Source organism: Chiloscyllium plagiosum, unplaced genomic scaffold, assembly GCF_037043375.1.
Source record: "Chiloscyllium plagiosum isolate Xiang-an unplaced genomic scaffold, Cpla_swu_hap1 HiC_scaffold_30, whole genome shotgun sequence".
Classification (NCBI taxonomy): Eukaryota; Metazoa; Chordata; class Chondrichthyes; order Orectolobiformes; family Hemiscylliidae; genus Chiloscyllium; species Chiloscyllium plagiosum.
The window spans coordinates 26494656-26518242 of NW_028270168.1; the positions used below are offsets into that span (position 1 = coordinate 26494656).

General features: G+C 42.7%; 1 long non-coding RNA gene across 1 annotated transcript in view; it reads left to right on the forward strand.

Moving 5' to 3' along the window:
* The first annotated feature begins 740 nt into the window (after nt 1-740).
* Nucleotides 741-23587, forward strand: part of LOC148142169 (uncharacterized) — a 33817-nt gene continuing 10970 nt past the window's right edge. Inside the window, exon 1 of the long non-coding RNA XR_015752214.1 lies at nt 741-1073. This is a non-coding gene — a long non-coding RNA (uncharacterized LOC148142169). The remainder of the gene's footprint in view (nt 1074-23587) is intronic.

Genomic DNA, 23587 nt, shown 5'->3' on the forward strand with positions numbered 1-23587 from the left:
ATGATGTCCAAGGATATGATTTTGAAGTGAAGTATGAACTAATTGCCAGGATGTTCACATCTGACAGATTAAGCATATTACTCAATGCATAATAATAACCAAGATATTTCTCTGAATCTATCTATTAATGATAAAATTATGAAGTTGAAGATCTTTTCAATGTCGAGCTGTTATATTTTTGCAAGAGGCAGTGTGAAAAATTGCAATCGGCAACTGCTGAAAGCAAACAACTACAAAAGTTGCAACAGACCATTATCCAGGGAAGGTCTGACAGTATAAAAAAAAGTGCTGGAGAAGATCTGATTATTACGGCCACACAAGCAAACAATTTCCAAAACCATTACACTAAAGCATCATGGGACACATTGAATGCATAGAGTGGAAAGTATATTGATCTGTGTGTGAGGGTTTGGAATGTATCAGAAGATTCAACCATTCCTGGTTGCATGTGAGACATGATATAAAGCCTCCAGCTGAGAAAGCCTCTCCATTCCTTGGACGAATGTAACAACAGATCCATTCATAGTACATGGGGAAAATTGCATCCTTATGATGAGCTACTTCTTCAAATTTCCTATTGTTCGATGACTTCGAAATACTGTGAGCATGACTGTTGCTGATACAATGAGTGCTCTTTTCGGTTTATTCAATATCCTGAAATGGGAAGTGTCTGACAACAGACCACAAAATTCCCAATTCCTGATGAAGGGCTCTGGCTCGAAACATCGATTCTCCTGCTCCTCAGATGCTGCCTGACCTGTCATGTTTTTCCAGCAACACACTCTCGAACAGACCACAAAACACTGGCAAACCATTTAAACACATGTACTAAGAAGTGTCTCATATCACGTTGCCATCCCATTACTCATGTTCAAATTGTCCTGTTGATGTACAGATTGTACATGCATACAATCAAGCCAATGTTCGTCAAGGATCAAGCAAGGAAACAAAATTTTTGTGATGGCATTGCACGGAAACGCAGCTATCTCTAGCACAATTTATAGTCAGCTGGTAAATGGGAGTAACCTTGCTCTGTGACCAACTGCCAAACTATTCTGAAACACAATTGACAGGTACGTTGCACTTTGTAACCTAATAACTTAATGTGAGCCCATTAACTGATTGTGCCTGAGGAAAGTTATGTCTGTTGGATTCTTCAATACCACATTATTCATGCCTAGTTTCTAATGAAAGGGGGATAACATAAACATTGTCACATCAGGTAACATACTCTGTTGGAGTTAACACTCACATAAATCTGGGCATGTTCAGAGGTCAACAGGGAACCCTTGGGAGTTTGTCAAGAAAGTATTTAAATATTAAATAAGAATTTAACCCAGCATTCTGACCTTAATAATCAGATCCCTGGTTTGACTGTGCTATGTGGAAGTTGGTAAGAACAATTCAGTATTGAATGATTTTCAGTCAAACCAGCTGCCTTTGCTAGTGAAACTGAATAGCTGTAGCCTTGCCTAGGTGACAAGCTGTTTCTCCAATGATATTTTGTTCCCTACACATCTGTTTGGTGTAAATTGCTGCTTTGCAAAACCTCACTTTTATTTTTTCCCTTCTGCTTTGTGTCCAGTGATTGCCCATCACTGTAGCAATGTAAGTCAATCATACTGTATGTTCCCCAATACCTCCAATCCATCCAATCCACTGCAGACACTAAATCATGCATCTACTATGCTCCTAGCCACTGATGGCCTTCTTAAAAAACACCTTTATGAATTAGTTCCCTGTTTCAAAAGCTGATACAAATCCTTCTATTTGCCTGTATCTTTTATCTCTGAACTCACCAAGAAAAACACAAACAGAAATGTAAAGATCTTTAGTTTCCAAATATCCTATTGTGCAATAACTATAAGAAATCAAAAGCTTTAGCATGCATCAAATGTTGTTTTCACTCTGTTTTCAATGCATAATGTCTGCACTTAATCCAGCATCTGGACCGTATACGATATTGTGTCCTTCAGCTAACATCAAGTAGCTCAAAAATGAGGAACAGGCACATGAATAGGAAAGGTTTAGAAGGAAATGGGCCAAATACAGGAAAATGAAATAGTTCATTTTCAGAAACTTGGTTGGTTAGATTCTCCCTTCTTGGAAATGATCACTGTCTGACTCTTTGTGACATGAAAATATTATTTGCTAATAATCACCATAAGCCACTTTTTAATCTATTCAGTCACAAGATGTGGACATTGCTGGTTTGGTCAACTTTTCATTGCCCATCCTTAAGAAAGTAGTGGTTAGCAGATTTCTTGAACTGCTGCAGTGTAAAATGAGGGTAGGCACATCAAGAGTGCTGGTAGGAAGGCAGTTCCAGGATTATGACACAGCCAACTGTGAAGAAATAGAGATATAAATCCAAGTCAGGCTATTGGATGGCTTGGAGGAGAGCTAAAGGTGATTGTGTTCACAAGCTCCTGCTGCCCTTTTCCTTCTAGGTGGTAGAGGTTGTATGTTCGGAAGGTGCTATTGAAAGAACTTGGGTAGGTTACCACAATGCATCTTGTAAGTGGCACACACTGCTGCCACTGTGCACTAGTGGTGAAGGATATGAGTGTTGAAGGCAGTGAGTGAATTTGCATTTTGACTGGGCTGCTTTGTGCAGGATTGTGTTGAACATCCAGAGTATTGTGGAAGCTGCACTCATCCAGGCAAATGGACAGTATTCCATCACATTCCTGACTTATGCCTTGGACAAGATCTGAGAAGTCCTACTCTTTTAACCACAGTACTCGTTTGGGCAGTCCAGTCTATTTTCTGGTCAATAGTAACCCGAGGATGCTGATGTAGTGTGATTTTGATTTGGGTTAAGTTAGTACAATAATGGTAATACCAATGAATGTCAAGGGGCAAAAATTAGATTGTTGCTCATTGGTGATGGTTATTGCCTGCCAGCTGCATTACTTTCTGGTGATCACCCCAAGGCTGGATGTTGCTTGTCTGGGTCTCAACTCTTCTGCAAATGGACTGTTTCAATATCTGAGGAGACGTGAATGGTGCTGAACATAGTCATTGATGATTGTACAATCTCCATTCTTGACCTTATGATGGAGGGAAGAACATTGATGAATAAGTTGAATATGGTTAGATTAGGATGCTGGCTTAAGGAACCTGTGACATGATGCTTTGGGATTGAGATGATTGACTTCCAGTGACCCCAATCATCTTGCCTCATGTAAGATATGATTCCAACTAGTGTAGTGTTTACCCGGATTCTCACTGTCTTCAGTTTTACTAGGTCTCTTTGGTACCTCAATCAGCCAAATGCCATCTCAATGTCAAAGGCATTCACTCTTACTGAGCTGCAAGGTTCATTTCCAGACGTTTCGTTAACATACTAGGTAACATCTTCAGTGGGCCTCATGCGAAGCAATGCTGAAAATTCCTGCTTTCTATTTATATATTTGGGTTTCTTTGGGTTGGTGATGTCACTTCCTATAGTGATGTTATTTCCTGTGGTGAAGTCACTTCCTGTTCCTTTTCTCAGGGGGTGGTAGATGTGGTCTAACTCAATGTTTGTTGATAGAGTTCCGGTTGGAATGCCATGCTTCTAGGAATTCTCGTGCATGTCTTTGTTTAGCTTGTCCCAGGATGGATGTGGTGTCCCAGTCGAAGTGGTGTCCTTCTTCATCCGTATGTGAGGATACTAGTGAGAGAGGGTCATGTCTTTTTGTGGTGCTGCTTGATTGGTGTTACTTGGTGTTCATGTATCCTGGTGGCTAGTTTTCTGCCTGTTTGTCCAGTGTAGTATTTGTTATAGCCCTTGTACGGTATTTTGTAAATGATATTCGTTTACTCATTGTCTGTATAGGGTCTTTCAAGTTCATTAGCTGCTGTTTTAGTGTGTTGGTGGGCTTGTGGGCTACCATGATAGCAAGGGGCCTGAGTAATCTAGCAGTCATTTCCGAGATGTCTTTGATGTAGGAGAGAGTGGCTAGGGTTTCTGGACATGTTTTGTCTGCTTGTTTGGGTTTGTTGCTGAGAAATCGGCAGACTGTGTTCATAGGGTACCCATTCTTTTTATCACCCCTGAGAAAAGGAACAGGAAGTGACTTTACCACTGGAAATAACATCACCACAGGAAATGACATCACCAACCCAAAGAAACCCAAACATATAAGTAGAAAGCAGGAGCTTTCAGCATTGCTTTGCATGAGGCCCACGGAAGATGTTACCTAGTAGGGTAACAAAATGTCTGGAAATGAACCTTGCAGCTCAGCGAGCAAACCTACATCGAAAACCTCAACCTGAGCTACAAATCTTCTCAAAACTCGCATTCACTCTCACTTACTAGCCCGACAATGACTATTAGCTGAAGAAAGCATGGAGTGTTCTGCTAGTATTGTGCTAACCCAGTTTTTGTTTTTAGCTGGTCATTCTATCCTAATTTTCTGTGTTGTCATAGGCACAATTCAGTGAACTAGATGATTTAATTAGATCAATAATGACTCACAACACCTTAAGCTATAGTGGAGACAGGACTGGGAAAGATAACACCACAGCTTTAGAAGGTCAAGAAAGAAAAACCTATTTATATCATAGAATTATCCTGAGACCCAGTGCTGCAGCATTTAACTTGTTTGAATTGTTGAACAGATGCAACAGCATTGGGACAAAATGCTAGAAACTGCACACAGGCAGATATAAAAGAATGGTCTCAAATTAGGGGCTACAACAGCAAAACAGTTAGAGCCTCATAATGCTGCTTATCCATTATGAATTGAATATGTTGAAATAAATTCAATGTTAAATTAAGTTGAAATCAATAGTATCTTAGTTATGAACTGATTTCCTTATAAAAAGGAACTGTAGATAGGAGAAGAGCAGCTTTTATGTGACAACTCAAGCCAAAATTTTATTTTTAAATCTGGTTGTCTGTATGGACACTTGTTACAAGCAGGTGAGAGGGGGTGAATCGGGTCTGTACTTTTTAACCTACCTGTTCAGCCACAATATTCTTTTCCTTTTGGCAAACAGCTATATCACACCTCAGTTAAAACGTCATTCCTATCAAAATTACAAGTATATATTACAAAGTTTTATTGAATGAAAGAAAGAGGAATTTTATTACTTATTAACCTAATAAAAATAATATAATGCAATATCAAACACACATCACTACATTGATGGTGAAGGACAATTCAGGTCGCCAATGCTGACCAGGTACACGGCTGAGGTTATAGGATGGTGCCAGCAAGTGGGACAATCAGGTTAGCATCAGAGAAGAGGGGCACCAAAGGGCCATAGTAAGTAGGTAATGAGTTGAGTTTGGGATGATAGCATTAAAAATACTTACTAGGCCTTGCGGAAAGGAACACTCGAGAAATTCAACAAGAATATCACTTGGCCAAAGTATCATGAGTTTCAGACCAAAAGGTCAATGAGCTTAAAATCTGTCATAGGAAAATATTGGAAGCTATTATTAAAGGCATTATAGTAGGGCATTTAGAAAGATTCAAGGTAATCAGGCAGAGTCAACATGGTTTTGTGAAAGTGAAATTATGTTTAATCCATTTATTGGTATTCTCCTAAGCTGCATTATGACTGTGGATAAAAGGGAATGGGTGGATGTATTGTAGATATCAGCAGGCTTTGTTAAGCAGCCACATTTAAGGCTTTTGTGGAAAATGAAAGTTTATGGTATAGGAGGTAACATATCAACAAGCATAGAAGACTAGCTAGCTAAGAAGGAACAGAGAATAATTTTCTGGTTAATAAGACCTAAACAGTCAAATGAAGAGTTGCTGGATTCAAAACATTAGCCCTTCTTTCTCCTCACAGATGCCGCTAGACCTCTTGAGTTTCGTCAGCAATTTCTGTTTTTGTTTCAGATTTCCAGCACCTGCAGTTCTTTATTTTGTTTACGATGAAAAGAGTATTTTGCCATAGAAGCATTGCTGGGCCCTCAAACTTTTACAATGTACATAATAACTGGATGAAAGGACTCAAAATATAGTTGCTAAATTTGCTGATGATACAAAGATAAGTTTGGAAATAAGTGGGTAGGGGATATAAGGAGATAACAAATGTGTATAGATAAGTTGTGATTGGCAAAATCTAGAAAATGGATATAAAGTTGGAAATATGAAACTTTGACAGCTAGAATAGCAATGAAATAAATTGACGAATTGGTGAGAAATATGAGGGCTATAAAGTGCAGGCAATCTTGGTGTCTTAGTGTATGAATCACAAAAAGTTAGTACCCAGACACAGCAAGTTACTAAGAAAGCAAATAGAATTAGTTTCCATCGTGATTTCAAGCTAGACTCCTCTTTTCCACTCCCAAGACTGAAGACCTCATAATTCACAGATAAATTTGCATTATCAGTTTGAATGGACCTTAATGCAGTATCCAATATTAACTTTGTACAACAGCTTCCTGCCTCCCCCGCCCCCCAAAAAGATATAATGATGCCATTTCCCTCAACTCTGACTTCAAAAATTCAGGTAGTCTGGAGAATTCACAATTCTTTTAAATGATTTCTTTTCAGACCTGAAAGATATATAGGTTTTTAGCTTGAAAACAGTTGATTTTGATCTGGAACTTGTCTGTAAAGCTGTATTCCACTGGAATCTCTTGGATATGCATCACAGAGGATGCCATTCTATTAAACCCTGCAATTGGTTGTTTCCATGAGTTGGTTCCCCTTAATCTCCTGAATTTCTGTCTCAGAGAAACTCTTCCCTGCTAACTCAGTTGTTCCATAACCTCACTTAGAGGACATTCACATTCATGAATGCCATCATGAAAGATGGCTGCTTCATGGAAACAAGTACCTTTTTCAGTATCTTAGCATTTCGAGCACATAATTTTTTCTTACCCATATTGTGAACTGTTAACTGTATGCCTTCAGTCATAAACTAGTAAATGGCCTAGGATTTTGAAACTCTATTAGTGCTCAAAGTATATGTTCCAGGCTAAGTTGTTGGACTTCTGGCCTGACCAATGTTTGAGGTTATACTGTGAATGGTGTCATGTATTTGGTCATTTTCTCATTCTCGGCAAATTTGCTTCAGCCTCTTTTGACTTGCTGGCCATTGTTGCTTCCTAGGCTTGTGGAACATGTGTCGTGTGCTATTACAGTTAATCTCAAGAAATTCTTTCTTCATTTTGGGTGTCGCATGAGCCCAGGCAATCAACAAAATCTTCTACCAGTAACTCTTTGGATGACTAGTTAACAATGATTTGTGTTTGGGCCAGTTATTCCCTCGCTTCCCTTGCACTGCTTCTGCTATCTTAAGCATATTGAGACTAAAACATGGGCAAAAGCTCGCAAGTAAGAAATCTTGATCGTCAGTTGTGTATAAATTTTCAACCTTCTTGTGTTATTTGTACTGCAGCATACTTGTAACATACATCGAGTCAAAGAGTCATACAACACAGAAACAGATGCCTCAGTCCAACTTGTCCACATTGACCTGGTATCCCAAACTGATCTAGTCTTTTATGGCAGCATTTGGCTCACATCCCTCTAAACCATTCCTATTCAGGTACCCACTCATATGTTTGAGATGTTGTGATTGTACCTATCTTCACCACTTCCTCTGGCAGCTCATTCCATACATGCACCACCCTCTGTGTGAAAAAGTTATCCCTTAGGTCCCTTTTAAATCTTTTTCCGTTCACTTTAAACCTCTGCCTCTAGTTTTGAACTCCCTACCTGGGTGAAAAGACCTTGGGTATTCACCTTATCAATGCACCTCATGATTTTATAAGCCTATAATGCACCAAGGAAAATTGCCCCAGTCTATTCAGCCTCTTCCTATATCTCGAACCCTCCATCCTGGCAACATTCTTGTAAGTCTTTTCTAAACTTTTTCAAGTTTAACACCATCCTTCCAATAGGAAGGAGATCAAAATTGAATGCAGTATTCCAAACGTAGCCTAGCCAATGTCCTGAGCAGCCACAACATGACATTGCAACTCCTACACTCGATGCACTGACCAATAAAGGCAAGCATACCAAATGCCTTCTTTGTTATCCTGTCGACCTGAAATTCCACTTTCGATGAACTATGCACTTGCATTCCTAGGTCTTCGTTCTGCAACACTCCCCAGGACCCTACGATGAGCTGTACAAGTCCTGCCCTGATATCCTGTCTGATCAAGGTCCCATTGTATTAGATTAGATTAGATACCCAACAGTGTGGAAACAGGCCCCTCAGCCGAACAAGTCCACACCGACCCTCCGAAGAGTAACCCACCCAGACCTATTTCCCTCTGACTGATGCACCTAACACTATGGGCAATTTAGCATGGGCAATCCACCTGACCTGCATATCCTTGGACTGTGGGAGGAAACTGGAGCACCCGGAGGAAACCCATGCAGACACAGGGAGAATGTGCAAACTCCACACAGTCACCCAAGGCTGGGATCGAACCAGGGTCCATGGTGCTATGAAGCTGCAGTGTCATAGAGTCATAGAGATGTACAGCATGGAAACAGACCCTTCAGTCCAACCTGTCCACGCTGACCAGATATCCCAACCCAATCTAGTCCCACCTGCCAGCACCCGGCCCATATCCCTCCAAACCCTTCCCATTCATATACCCATCCAAATGCCTCTTAAATGTTGCAATTGTACCAGCCTCCACCACATCCTCTGGCAGCTCATTCCATACACGTACCACCCTCTGCATAAAAAAGTTTCCCCCTAGGTCTCTTTTATATCTTTCCCCTCTCACCTTAAACCTATGCCCTCTAGTTCTGGACTCCCCAATCCCAGGGAAAAGACTTTGTTTATTTATCCTATCCATGCCCCTCATAATTTTGTAAACCTCTATAAGGTTACCCCTACTGAGCCACCGAACCACCCCTTGAGCATTATTCCATTTGGATTATGTAATTTTATTGCTGCAGGTTGTAACGTCTTTCCTTCAGCCTTAGTATTTGATTTGACTGGATCATGACACTTCTCCCTGTGTCAACTTTAAAATGAATGAATTGTCCATTGACACAAAACAGGTTCTGCCAAACTTGAGTTCAGTTGCATCACCAATTTTCCCTAAGAATGTCTTGGTCACCTTTTTTTAATGATAGTGTGATAAACCACTATCAGTTTTGTATGAATAAGTATTTCATTTTTCTTGGCTGCTTTGACATTAATATTCTACTTTAAGCTTTGAGACTCTGAAGGAAAGCCATTAGAAATTTAGGAGAGGGGATCCTCCCTTCCCATCCCCCAGTCTCCTGCATGAACCTGGTTTCACTGGTTATAACTGAGAGTCTGTATGTTGTGTTGCCAATCCATTGGATGTCTAATAATTTCTGCAAGATGTTGGTTCTGTTGAAATCTACAAATTTAAGTGAATGACATCTGCTTCAATAAAAAGCAATGATGCATTATTGCATAAACCCATTATACTTAAATTATTCATTGGAGTGAATCATTAGTTTGCTGCGCTCAACAACAACCAGACTGGAACAGAAGCAACAGCAGAAGAAACATGGCAGAGCAATGACGAAACTGTTAGGATGCTATAGCAAATGAACACTTCAGTAATCACTCTCTTTTAAAAGCCATTTGTGGGAATTAATGGAAAATCTCAATAGTAAGGATTGGCTGCACCAATTTATCACATACTAGTCTACTAGCGCCTTAGGGTTTCTCACTGCTCTTCAAAAAGAGTTTGGCATGAAAGATGTTGAAAGTGAGATTGTATATCATACACCAGCTAACTACTACTCTGGACTTGCTATGGAGATTGTATGAAGACTTAAGCAGGATACAGTATCTTAGTTGTTCAGTCACCAAAACGCTATCCATAAGTGGCACTCTCGCCAACCTATAACATGACTTAAAAGCCCTTCATCAAGAAACTTATGTAATTGGAGCCAGAGTGGTTTAGTTGGGAACACCCCAAGACAGAAAGCTCTGAGTTAAAAACCCACTCTATTTCAAACTTGCTGGCCACAGCACAGGCATTCATGAGACAGAAAGAAGGTTGTTAATCAGTCTGCAAATATTGTTCCGAAGCTTCTTGATTCTGAATGGGAAACAAAAGTGTGGAAACAACAACATAATCTTATTTTTAATATTCTTTCATCAAACATTGATGACAATAGAAAGACCAGCATTTGCTGTCTTGAGTGGTGTGCCAATTACTTTGAATCACTGATATCCATCTACGTTGACATTTCTATAGTGGTACAATACAAAGAGTTAGACCATTTCAGAAGGTGGTTAAGAGTCAGTCACCTTGTTGTAGATCGAGGGTCATATTTAGACCAGAAAGGATGTTAATCAAAAGGATGGGTTCTTACAAAAATCAGTGATAGTCTCATGGTCACAATTACTGCAATTAATTATTTAATTGTTCAATTAATTATTTGAATTTAAATTCTTCCAACTATCAGGGTGGGATATGAACTCCACACTTCCAGCATATTAGCCTGGACCTCATTGCAACATTACCTCTATACCACTGTCTCCACAGTGTACAAGTTCACCTAAGAGAGTGGTCTGCAGTTCAAACTGTCAACCTTTTTATTAATGAGAGACATATGGTATGGGTTAATATTATAAACTTTTCAGTTCTCTGACTGAATACATACCAACAAATCCATAGATTACAACCACCAGGCAGTAAAAGTAAGCAGAAACATACAGCAGATTGTAAAATTTTATTTTATTGTGGTGATGTGGGTAAGGTGGGATCTGCTTTTTGGTCCAGTTGGTAATTGTACTGTTGACCTCCGATCTGGAGCCTGTCCGATACAGGTCCAGTGAGATAGTACTCTGGAAAATAAAGCAGCCATCATCCTTCAGAGGAGGTCAAAGTGTCTTGTCTCTCGCAAATGTGAAAAATGCAAATGCTCATTGCAAATCTTTAATTGTGTCTGCTCAGTGCTGACAGATCTTGATGAGAGCATTGTTATGACAAAGTATGACTTATAATGCTATTCTATGAACTTTGTCTTTTTTTCAGTAGGTATTTCAAAAGGTTGGTGCAAGGAAGGCTAAAAGAATTAATATGAAGCAGTAAGTGTGCAAGGTATTTTTACATCAGTTGCCCCTTCCAACTTGATTGAGTTATGCTGAAGCATCAGCACAACGTAAAGAGAGGTTTGGACAGAGAAAATATAGAGAACCTATTCACGGAAATAGAAAAGATCTAGCAATTTAAAATTGGGCAAGTATGTGATGACATGGGCCACTGGTAACAGACATTTTGCAAGCAACATAATCTGTAACTTTATAAAACAGTTTTATCCCTCACTTTGCCATTACCATTAAGCCTGGGGATCATTCCTGGTTCAGTGAATATTGCAAGAGTTCATACCAGGAACAGCACCAGGCATACGTAACAATGAGGTGTCACAGGACTACTTGCGTGTCAAACAGCAAAAGCAGCATGTGTTTGACTGTAAAGCTAAGAGATCCCACAACCAATGGATCAGATTAAAGCCTTGCTTTCCAACCACATCCAGTTATGACTGGAATGGGTGCAAAGGGACATCATTATGTGCACAGTTTACTCCGAGCCATATCCTGTTTTATCACATATATGATACATCCTGGAATTCCCTTGCAGTAACATTGTTGGTGTATCTAGAATCATAGAATCCCTACAGTGTGGAAACAGGCTATTTGGTCCATCGAGTCCAAACCACCCCTTCCAAAGAGCATCCCATCCAGACTTGCCCCCCCTATCCTATCCCACTAACCCTGTATTTCTCATGGCTATTCCACATAACCTGCAGATCTCTGGACACTATAGGGCAAGTTAGCATGACTAATCCACCTAAGCTGCACGTCTTTAGACTGTGAGGGAAAACCAGAGCACCCAAAGGAAACCCACAAAGACACAGGAAAATGTGCCAACTCGACACAGACAGTTGCCTGAGGCTGGAATCGAACCTGGGTCCCTGGCACTGTGAGATAGTAGAGCTAACCACTGAGCTACCGTACAAGATAGACTGCAGCAGTTCCTGAAGGTGGAGTCCTGGGAGTGATAGTGGACACAATGCTGAATAAGACCAGTCGCTGCGATATAGAAATTTACAAAGCCAAATAGAATTCTAAGTTATAATCCCACATCATTGAGGTAAGGTTTGAGGATGTCAGTTTCATGTCACACTATGTTATTAAATGCAGTTGGAGATGGGAACCTAATATTGATTCAGCTTGTGATCCCATGAAAGAATATAAATGCAGATCATGATAAGTGTGAATAGCAAAGACGTAAAGGCAACATAAAGAAGACAAGTATTTCTATGTAACAAGTGGTTAGGATGTGGCACACAGTGCCTGAGAGCATTGTGGAGGCAGATTGAATTGTGGTTTTCAAACACTATTGTATAATATTCGAACAGAAACCTTTTCATAGTTGCAGGCAAAAAAGCACAGAAGTGGGATGATTTGATTTGATCCTGCAGGAGATTTAATGGACCGATTGGCCTCCTTCTGTTCACGCTTTGATTCTGAAATCCTTTGTACAGTGTCTGCAAAATAATAATCATGTGGAAGGCACATTATATATCAGAGGTTTGAGGCAGGCGCCGGTGACTGGGAGTTTTTACGTGATGGTCACGGAATACTCTAATAGCTCCAACTCATTAGCTGTCTGGTGAAGTAGAAACACACTTATAAAATGTAAACTACTAGCCTAGACTAAATGGTTTTCTAATCTTTGAAGTACAGGATATAACAAATGAACATCAAAGGTAGTCTCTCAATAAGCCAAAGTTGTCGATCAAAGTAGTTTTCAAAAGCGCAAATGTAGCCTGACGGGTTTACTGATTTAATTCAATAATACTCATAGTGCCACCTTCCTGAAATTCTTTCTCCTTGATGAAATAATCATTTCCTTTTTTTTTGCTTGTCATCTTTATTATTTTTTAACTAATCTGTACATTATGCCTGTTTGATCCAGAAATGTTGATTCAGAATCCCCAATCATGTGCTCAATGAGGAACTTTGGGTTTACTTGTCATAGGATTAGACCTAAGGTTTTTTTATTTTGGCTGAGTCAGTTTCGTTGCATTTCATGGAGGAATTTCTCTTTGCGAGGCCGACAGTGTTCTTTCGCTGCATCTTAACAAACTTGTCTCATTAACTACCTACCCCACCCTAATAATATGCTCCCATTTAGTTCTAGCCCCATTTCCACCACTTACTGCACCTGCAACAACTCGCAATTGCTGGATCAATCCAGAATGTACTGGCATCACTGGTGCCAAGGCCATCTTAAAAAGCTCATTGTGCACCTTGGCAAATACTGCTTCTCCAGAACTACCATGATTGGATCCAGACATTTGCCGCAGATATGGCTGAGAAAGAAGTGTTGATGCTTCATTTTGTGAGCAGGGACTTGGTGGTCCTCAAACCCCAGGAGCAGTGCAAGAAGCAATGACACTGAGCCAGGCCAGCCTGGTCCATGGTTACCACCCAAATTATAGCAGTCTCGGTTGTCTGTACGAATGCACATCATTGTAGGAAGAAGGTCAATATCCTTCTCCACTCTGCCAACATTAAGTGCCACCATCTTGTCTCTGTTAACTCACACTTATTCACTCTATCTCTGCTACATCACAATATCACTCTACCGCTCTCACTAGTGTCTACAACATCTTGCCTCAACTAACCTCACCTCCCACCTCCGCCCCCAACAGAGGACCTTGCCAGTTTTCCTACTTGCTCAGGATACTTTTCCACCTGCAAAGACTATGCCACCCATTTTCATCTCCCTTAATACTCAGCTCTCTCTCATTCCAGGAGCGAACGAGCCCATAAAATGGCAGATAGAGTCAAGATGGCTGGTGGGATGTCTGAAATGTGAGCTTTTACTCTTAATGTGGAGATGATCTGAACTCAGACTGCTCCAAGAGATTGACTGATGGTGTCCAAGCCCCTGCAATGCTTTTTAGATTCGATTCGATTAGATTAGATTACATACAGTGTGGAAACAGGCCCTTCGGCCCAACAAGTCCACACTGCCCCGCCGAAGCACAACCCACCCATACCCCTACATTTACCCTTTACCTAACGAAGACTGCCTTTGATACTACTGGGACCCTGACTAGGCTATCTCCTTGGATTTGACAGGGGCCTCCTCTGAACCATGACAAGTTTTCTAGCTTTGAGTCTGCACTAATCAGCAAGGCAATGCAGTAGTATTTTGAGTTTGGTATCTCTGGCAGAGGGACACAGCGCATGAAGACAAGGTAAGGATGCTGTGAGCATCTAGGCAGCCTCAGAGTGAGTGAGTTCAAGGAGACCAAGTGAACAGCCTGAAGATGCTGCCCGATCTAGTCCATGAGTCTCTAGCACACAATGTCCTTGCTGCAGCATTACAATGATAATCACCGTTGTGCCCTCAGATGCATTATTGAAGTACTGAAGCGTTCAGTTAGCTGATCAGAGATGTGCCAAGAGGTTGACAAATGTCAGATGCCAATATCCATGTGGTTGGTGCCATAGATTGTGGTCCTGAAATACTGTTGCATGGTGAGCAACATGGAGAATCTTGTAGACAGCGCTCAGGTGAAGCCACCAGGTACCCACTATGCCATCCATGTTGTGAATTCTCAGCATCCTGTACAATTGAAAGCTGCATGTTAATGCAGGGAGATCTGCACTTAACAAGGTTGTTAACAAGGTTTGTGAAGGTTTGTAGCTCAGGTTCAGGTTTAGGGTGTAGGTTTGCTCGCTGAGCTGTCGGTTTGATATCCAGATGTTTCATTTCCTGGCTAGATAACATCATCAGTGGCGACCTCCAAGTGAAGCGAAGCTGTTGTCTCCTGCTTTCTATTTATATGTTTGTCCTGGATGGGGTTCCTGGGGTTTGTGGTGATGTCATTTCCTGTTCGTTTTCTGAGGGGTTGATAGATGGTATCTAGATCTATCTGTTTGTTTATGGTGTTGTGGTTGGAGTGCCAGGCCTCTAGGAATTCTCTGGCATGTCTTTGCTTAGCCTGTCCCAGGTTGTTAACAAGCAACAGACCACTGCCTAGCGAGTATCTTGTCTTGCACCCTAGAGCTTAGTTAAAAACATATTATTCCTGAGATAGACCTTGCTAGAACTCTCCCATGATCCTGCCACATTTTTCACCATCAGCCACATTGTTCAAGCCCCTATACTCATAGAGTCATTGGGTAGAATCTTCTGCTCCTAGATTTGGCAATGTAGGAATTGGGAATGACATTTCATGAGAGGTGGGTTTCCATGTTGCCTTCTTGGATCCACCGAAATTAAGTTCTGAGCACAGAGGTCTGTGGCCCACCTTCCTGCCAGCCACCCATTGAGGCCCTGTGATCAAGTGAGTGGCCGAATAAAGAGCACTTAAGGCCGTTAGCTTACTGCGATGATTGATTTAGTTATGGGTGGCTTTACCAAATAACAGGGTAAAACCTGTTTAAATCCCTGAGGTAAAAAAAGTGTGTGTGCACGCGTGTTGCTTGTCAGCTTCAGGGTGGGGTCCAGAGCAAAGATTGAAGGCAAGGAGTTGTCCACTGAGAATCACCCTTCCACCCCTCCCTGACACCTCTCCCTGTGACGTTCCTACCACTCCCTCCCTGAAATTATTTACCTTATTCCCAGATCATTGGATTCCACAGCCTCCTACCTTTTTTTTAATCTGGCAGCTCCTCTCAAATGGGACTTCCAATCCTGAACTCCATGGTTGGCAGGGGGTAGAGCAGGCTCTCCTTCAAAGATGCAACACATGTCTCTTACAGCTTTCCAGTCAAAACGTAACACCCACTCTACTCACAAAATATTCCACTCGTGGAGTTATCATGGCACAGAAGGAGGCCATTTGACCCATCAAGTTTACAAGAACGAAGGTAGGTCCGATCAAGGACAGTAGTGGGAGAGTGTGTATTGAGTCGGAAGAGATAGGAGAGGTCTTGAATGAGTACTTTTCTTCAGTATTTACAAATGAGAGGGACCGTATTGTTGAAGAGGAGAGTATGAAATGGACTGGCAAGCTAGAGGAGATACTTGTTAGGAAGGAAGATGTGTTGGGCATTTTGAAAAACTTGAGGATAGACAGGTCCCCCGGGCCTGACGGGATATATCCAAGGATTATGTGGGAAGTAAGAGAGGAAATTGCAGAGCCGTTGGCAATGATCTTTTCATCTTCACTGTCAACTGGGGTGGTACCAGGGGACTGGAGAGTGGCGCTGTTCAAAAAAGGGAATAGGGATAACCCCGGTAATTACAGGCCAGTTAGTCTTACTTCGGTGGTAGGCAAAGTAATGGAAAGGGACCTAAGGGATAGGATTTATGAGTATCTGGAAAGACACTGCTTGATTAAGGACAGCTAGCACGGATTTGTGAGGGGTAGGTCTTGCCTTACAAGTCTTATTGAATTCTTTGAGGAGGTGACAGAGCAGTGGATGTAGTGTACATGGATTTTAGTAAGGCATTTGATAGGGTTCCCCATGGTAGGCTTATGTGGAAAGTCAGGAGGCATGGGATAGTGGGAAATTTGGCCAGTTGGATAGAGAACTGCCTAACCGGTCAAAGTCAGAGAGTGGTGGTAGATGGTAAATATTCAGCCTGGAGCCCAGTTACAAGTGGAGTTCCGCTGGGATCGGTTCTGGGTCCTCTGCTGTTTTTAATTTTTATTAATGACTTGGAAGAGGGAGTCGAAGGGTGGGTCAGTAAATTTGCAGATGATACGAAGATTGGTGGAGTTGTGGATAGTGAGGAGGGCTGTTGTCGGCTGCAAAGGGACTTAGATATGATGCAGAGCTGGGCTGAGGAGTGGCAGATGTGTTCAACCCTGTCAAGTGTGAGGTTGTCCATTTTGGAAGGACAAATAATAATGCGGAATACAGGGTTAACGGTAGGGTTCTTAGTAAGGTGGAGGAGAAGAGGGATCTTGGGGTCAATGTTCATAGCTCTTTGAAAGTTGCCACTCAGGTGGATAGAACTTGTAAGAAGGCTATGGTGTACTAGCGTTCATTAGCAGAGGGGTTGAATTCAAGAGTTGTGAGGTGATGTTGCACAGTACAGGACCTTGGTAAGGCCACATTTGGAGTACTGTGTGCAGTTCTGGTCGCCTCATTTTAGGAAAGATGTGGAAGCTTTGGAGAGAGTGCAGAGGAGATTTACCAGGATGTTGCCTGGAATGGAGAATAGGTCGTACGAGGATAGGTTGAGAGTGCTAGGCCTTTTCTCATTGGAACGGCGAAGGATGAGGGGTGACTTGATAGAGGTTTATAAGATGATCAGGGGAATAGATAGAGTAGACAGTCAGAGACCTTTTCCCCGGGTACAACAGAGTGTTACAAGGGGACATAAATTTAAGGTGGAAGGTATAGGGGAGATGTCAGGGGTAAGTTCTTTACCCAGAGAGTGGTAGGGGCATGGAATGCGCTGCCTGTGGGAGTGGCAGAGTTTGAATCATTGGTGACCTTTAAGCGGCAATTGGATAGGTACATGGATAGGTGCTTAAGCTAGGACAAATGTTCGGCACAACATCGTGGGCCGAAGGGCCTGTTCTGTGCTGTATTATTCTATGTTTTATGTTCTATGATGGATGTCTTTGCTAAAATTCAGTCTTTCCCAATCCAGCGCAATCGTCAGAGGCCATCAATATTATTTCCCTCAAAAACCCATTCATTTTCCTTTTGAAATCATTAAACCCACCCTCACAGCAGTAGACTCTGGGTGTTTACTAGTCACTGCATAAAAATGCACTTCATTATGGCCCCTTCCCCTGGATCTCTTGCATGTGAACAAGTAGTGGCAATATCGATTATATTTTAATAAAGGCATTGGGCAAGCTCTCAGGAAAAGAGGCATTGTCTTGTACTTGATGTTGTAAGTTGAATTGTGGTTTTCAAACAGTATTTGATAATACTTGAATAGAAACCTTTCCATAGTTACAGGGAAAAAAACATAGAAATGGGATGATTTTATTTGCTTTGATTCTAGCTGGCATTGAAGAAACTATTTTCCATGCCTATAAAGTGATGCATTGTGCAAAAGTATTAGATTTTATGTACCTTTTAAAAGATAATAATGCAATAAAAAAGTTAAAATCATAGAGTCATAGAGATGTACAGCATGAAAATAGACTCTTTAGTCCAACTTGTCCATGCCGACCAGATATCCTAAACAAATCTAGTCCCATTTGTTATCACTTTGGCCCACATCCCTTTAAACCCTTCTTATTCATTTACCCATCCAGATGTCTTTTAAATGTTGTAATTGTACCAGTCTCCACCACTTCCTATGACAGCTCATTCCATACACGTACCACTCTCTGCATGAAAAAGTTGCCCCAATAGGTTCCTTTTAAATTTTTCCCCTCTCACCCTAAACCTATGCCCTCTAGTTCTGGATTCCCTCACTCCAGGGAAAATGCCTTGTCTATTTACCTTATCCATACCCCTTATGGTTTTATAAACCTCTATAAGGTCACCCCTCAGTCTCTGACACTCCAAGGAAAACAGCCCCAGCCTTATCAGCCTCTCCTTATAGCTCAAATCCTCCAACCCTGGCCACATCCTTGTAAACCTTTTTCAAACCATTTCACGTTTCACAACATCCTTCCAAAAGGAGGGAGACCAGAATTGCACGGAATATTCCAAAAGTGGCCTAACCAATGTCCTGTACAGCCACAACATGACCTCCAAACTCCTATACTCAATGCCTTTGGAGAGTTTGATGAATTGAGAATGCTACTAAGTAAGGATTAGGAATAAGTTTCTTCCAAAGTTGGAGGGTGGCTTGATTTGCCATGGCTATTGATTAAGGTAGAGACTTTTGTATCTTTTAGGGGAAATTTGGATAAATCTGAATTTGAAGATACGGTGCTGCAGGTAGAAGCAATGAGACTAGCTTTGGAATATTACAATCGATCTGCAGGTCCTTTTGTAGGAGAAAGTGAGGATTGCACAAGCCCTTCATCAGGAATATGGAGGGTGAGGAAGAGGGCTGAGAGATAAATAGAGAGATGGGGGTGGGGGTAGGGGTGGGGTGGGGTTGAGGTAACTGGGAGGGAGAAAAGTAGATGCTGGTGGGGGGTGATTGTGATAGGTCAGAGGGGAGGGTGGAGCAGATAGGTGGGAAGGAAGATGGACAGGTGGGACAATTCAAGAGGACGGTGCCGAGTTGGAGGGTTGGATCTGGGATGAGATAGGGAGACGAGAGATGAGGAAACTAGTGAAGTCAACATTGATCCTGTGTGGTTAGAGGGTCCTAAAGTGGAAGTTGAGGCATTCCTCCTCCAGGCGTCGGGTGGCTTCGCTTTGGCGGTGGATGACACCCAGGTCTTGCATGTCCTTGGCGAGTGGAAGGGGGAGTTGAAGTAGTCAGCTATAGGGTGGTGGGGTTGTTTAGTGTGTATGTCCTGGAAATGTTCTCTGAAACATTCCACAAGTTGGCATCCTGTTTCACCAATGTACAGGAGACCACATTGAGAGCAATGGACACAGTAGATGAGGTGTTTGGATGTGCAGGAAAATCTCTACCAGATGTGGAAAGATCCTTTGGGGCCTTGGATGGACATGAGAATGGAGGTGTGCGCAAAGGTTTTACACTGCTTGCAGTGGCAAGGGAAGGTTCCAGGTGTGGAGGGTGAGTTGGTGGGGGAGTCGCGGAGCAAATCATCTCTGCGGAATGCTGATAGGGTAGGGAGGGAGATATACCTTTGGTGGTGAGGTCTGACTGTAGGTGGCAGAAATGGCAGAGGATGATGAGTTGTATCTGGAGATTTGTGGGGCGGAAGGTGAGGACCGGCAGGTGTGCTAACCTTGTTGAGGGGTGGGTTTCCAGGCAGAGGTGTGGGAAGTGGAGGAGATGCGCTGGAGAGCATTGTTGACCACGTGGGAGGGGAAATTGCAGTCATTGAAATAGGAGGCCATCTGGTACGTCTTGGAGTGGAATTGCTCCTCCTGGGAGCAGACTCAGCAGACGGGGAGGAATTGGGAGTAAGGGATTACGTTTTTACAGGAGGGGGATAGGAGGAGGTGCAGTCCAGGTAGCTGTGGGAGTCAGTGGGCTTAAAATAGATGTCCATGTTGAGTCGGCTGCTGGAGATGGAGACAGAGAGGTCCAGAAAGTGGAGGGAGGTGTCCAAGATGGCGCAGGTGAACCTAAGGTCAGCGTGGAAGGTGTTAATAGAGTTAATGAACTGTTCAACCTCCTTGTGAGAACATGAGGTGGCGGCGATAGAGTAATCCATATAGCGGAGGAAAAGGTTGGGGAAAGGTGCCAGTGTAAGTGCCACGTATCTGAGGCAGGCATAGCTGGGGCCCATGCGGGTGCCCATGGCTACCCCTTTGGTCTGAATGAAGTGGGAGGATTCAAAGGAGAAGTTGTTGATGTTGAGGACCAGTTCTGCCAATCAAATGAGTGTGTCAGTGGAGGGGTACTGGGGGGTCGGTGGGAGAGGAAGAAACGAAAAGCTTGGAAGCCTTTGTTATGGCGGATGGACATGTACAGGGACTGGATGTCCATGGTGAAGATGCGGTGTTGGGGGCTGGGGAAACACAAGTCGTGGAGGAGGTGGAAGGCGCGGGTGGTGTCCCGAATATATGTGGGAGTTCCTGGACCAAGGGGGACAGGACAGTGTCAAGATATGAGGAGATAGGCTCAGTGGAGCAGGAGCAGGCAGAGACAATGGGTCGACTGTGGCAGTCAGGTTTGTGAATTTTGGGTAGGAGGTAGAACCAGGTGGTGTGGGGTTCCCAGACTATGAGGTGATGAGGTTTTGGATGGTCTGGGAGATGACAGTTTGGCGATGGGAGTTGAGGTCGTGGTCAAGGGCCGGTAGGAGGAGGTGTCTGTGAGTTGAAGTCTGGCTTCAGCAGTGCGCCAAACTATCACTGTGCAACTGCCCCCACGCCCGTCCACTGGCTTTGATGGTGAGGTTGGAGTTGGAGTGGAGGGATTGGAGGGCTGCCCGTTGCAAGAGTGAGAAGTTGGAGTGGGTGAGAGGGGTGAGAGACTTCACCGCCGCTCCCTCACCACCAGACTTCACCGCCGCTCCCTCACCACCAGACTTCACCGCCGCTCCCTCACCACCAGACAACATTTCAACTCCCCCTCCCACTCTGCTGAGGACATGGAGGTCCTGGGCCTCCTTCACGCCGCTCCCTCACCACCAGACACCTGGAGGAAGAACACCACACCTTCCGCCTCGGAATACTTCAACCCCAGGGCATCAATGTGGACTTCAACAGTTTCCTCATTTCCCCTTCCCCCACCTCACCTTAGTTCCAAAATTCCAGCTCAGCACTGTCCCCATGACTTGCCTTCCTGCCTATCTTCTTTTCCACCTATCCACTCCCCCTCCTCCTTGACCTATCATCTTCATCCCCTCCCCCACTCACCTATTGTACTCTATGCTACTTTCTCCCCACCCCCACCCCCACCCTCCTCTACCTTATCTCTCCACCCTTCAGGTTCTCTGCCTTGCTTCCTGATGAAGGGCTTTTGCCTGAAACATCGATTTTACTGCTCCTCGGATGCTGCCTGAACTGCTGTGCTTTTCCAGCACCATTAATCCAGAATCTGGTTTCCAGCATCTGCAGTCATTGTTTTTACCGAGAGGGGTGGATAGGTTGGTGAGGTCAATGTCACGGCGGCAGTTGGTCAAGGGCTGGTAAGGGACCAGGATGGGGTGTCCAAGTGGATGGAGTATGTTGGAGGTGGGAGAATGGGTCCTCGGAGGGTGGGTGGGAGTCACGATTGCAGAAGTAACCATGTAAGAAAAGTTCAATGTTACAATGCGTATGGAATTTGTTAAGCTGGGAGTATAGTGGGATGAAGGTGAGACCTTTACTGAGGTGGCAGGGGGCAGAAATGACGTTCCAAGAGGCATTCACAGAAGCTCGGCAGCGGCGGCTGGGGAAGCGACATGGTCAGTGGGGCTACAGTGAGTGACATCAGCAGGGGCTGAAGTGGCACGTTCGGTGGCAACCACTCCACAAATCTCTTCCCGCACCTCTGCCCTTGAACCACACCCTTCCAACCGTAACAAGGATAGAACCTCCCTGGTCCTTTTGTAGCAAATGACAGAAAGTTGACATTGTGCCTCAAATGGCTTCCTGAGACATCACTCCTCTATGCACTCATTTTGTTCTCTGCCTGCAATATCTGCTTCATGAATTAGTCCATTGCATTTAATGATCAGATGGGGCTGTCCTTTTCTTTTTCTGTTTGACTTTCTCTGTAGTGTCATACAGAATCTATATTCTTTCATAGTGGTTTAGTGTGATACCACTGAACCAAAGCCAGTTACAGCTACAGGTATTATATCTTATAAGTACACTATGCATGCTTAAAACGAAGAAAGGAAAAGTGCTCAAGATATGTCTAAAGGCTGATAAGGGTGGAACTGTACTTCATAAATTCCATTATGCCTTGACATTATCCCTTTGTTTGTTTGTTTTAGATGAGGAAGTGATCAAAAGGAGACTATTGAAATGGTGTGTTTTGGAACTGATATCAAGCAGGTTGTTAAAACCTGACACTATCTCCTGGGCCTAACCCCATTTGGAAGTCTGCAGTGATTCAAGGAGAATGCAAACTGCCAGCTTTGTCAGTGTTGCTTACCTCCCAACAGCAAATTGAAAGGAACCTTTCAAGGGGCCTGACATGAATGTGAAAATGGAAAGAAGAGGCAGGAAGATTTTTATGGACCAGCATCTGAACATTCGATGGAAGGCTTGTGGCAAAATTAAGGACACATTTAGTCAAGTGCTTGAAATATTCAAGACACAGTAGCCATTTATACAGACGCACAATGTCACAGTCAAATAAAAAACAGGCTGTTTTGCATTCATCCATATGTCCCAACCTGATAAATCCTCTACATTTCTCCACGTAATTTTCAGACCTTCTGACTGCTTGTTCCATTGAAAAACCAATGGAATGGAACTAGAAAGTCCAGAAGAGACAGAGATACAAAGGGAGGTGAATAAGTACAACACAAAACAACTGACTGGTTTCACAGTTAAAAGTATGAATACCATCTCCTGCCATGGCAATAAAACACCAAAAAAACCTTCCTCAATTGTAAAATTTAATTGGTAGATAGTAAAATTTAAAAATTGGCAACTGCCAGCCCTATCATAGATATCTTCCCTTGAAGCTGGGTTACAGGAAGGATGTTGCATGTGCTCATTAAGTTTAGTGCCAATGAGGAATCAATGGCAGTGCCTGTTACATGACGGGATATGGAAAGTAATTAAAAAGATTTGCTTGCAGCAGTATACTGAAAGAAGGCTGATTTTTGTTTGTGTTGTTAGCTTGAAGTTTTTGAGGTTGGTGATAAAATGCCAGCAAAGAACTTTTCACAGTGTAATAAAGAAAATTCTGGAAACATTCAGCTGATCAGGCGGTATCTATGGAGTGAATGAGGTCAGATTAAAATTTCAAACTGACAACCTCTTGGCTTTGCATTTTTATTTCAGATTTCCAACAACTGCAGTATTTTATGCTTAACTTTCTGTAACTAGTACAATGTGTTCTAAGAAACAAAAACATTCTTTCATTTGCATGAAAGCTTGTTTATGGATAATTTCTGCTTAAATTTATGACCCGGGAGTCTACACACACAATGTGCACTTTAACAAAAGATTCATAACCCCATTCTCACCTTTGCAAATG